Raw genomic sequence first — 955 nt, 5'->3', positions numbered from 1 at the left:
AGTGAAAAATCCAATATATATCTGGTGATATCTCGGGTGCTATTACAGATAGCGCAATAAATCAAAGTGAATTATCTGCAGGAGGCCCTGGCGCATGAATCTGTGCAGCGAGAACGACCTCGGACCACCAGGGGCCGAGAAAACTACCGTCTCATGGGGCCGGACGCTCAGGGTCAGGGAAAAATCCAATATATAGGTGGTGATATCTCGGGTGCTATTACAGATAGCGCAATAAATCAAAGTGCATTGTCTGTAGGAGACACTGGCGCATGAACCTGTGCAGCGGGAACGACCTCGGACCACCAGGGGCCGAGAAAACGACAGTCTCATGGGGCCGGACACTCAGGGTCAGGGAAAAATCCAATATATATCTGGTGATATCTCGGGTGCTATTAGAGATAGCGCAATAAACCAAAGTGAATTATCTGCAGGAGGCCCTGGCGCATGAATCTGTGCAGCGAGAACGACCTCGGACCACCAGGGGCCGAGAAAACTACCGTCTCATGGGGACGGTCAGTCAGGGTCAGTGAAAAATCCAATATATATCTGCTGATATCTCGGCTGCTATTACAGATAGCGCAATAAATCAAAGTGCATTGTCTGTAGGAGGCCCTGGCGCATGAATCTGTGCAGCGGGAACGACCTCGGAGCACCAGGGGCGAGACAACCACCTTCTCATGGAGCCGGAAACTCAGGGTCCGGGAAAAATCCAATATATATCTGGTGATATCTCGGGTGCTATTACAGATAGCGCAATAAATCAAAGTGCATTACCTGTAGGAGGCCCTGGCGCATGAATCTGTGCAGCGGGAACGTCCTCGGACCTCCAGGGGCCGAGAAAACCACAGTCTCATGGGGCCGGACACTCAGGGTCAGGGGAAAATCCAATATATATCTGGTGATATCTCGGGTGCTATTACAGATAGCGCAATAAATCAAAGTGCATTGTCTGTCG

Source organism: Nomia melanderi, unplaced genomic scaffold (genome assembly GCF_051020985.1).
Source record: "Nomia melanderi isolate GNS246 unplaced genomic scaffold, iyNomMela1 scaffold0014, whole genome shotgun sequence".
Lineage (NCBI taxonomy): Eukaryota > Metazoa > Arthropoda > Insecta > Hymenoptera > Halictidae > Nomia > Nomia melanderi.
Note: the sequence above shows the minus strand (reverse complement) of the source record.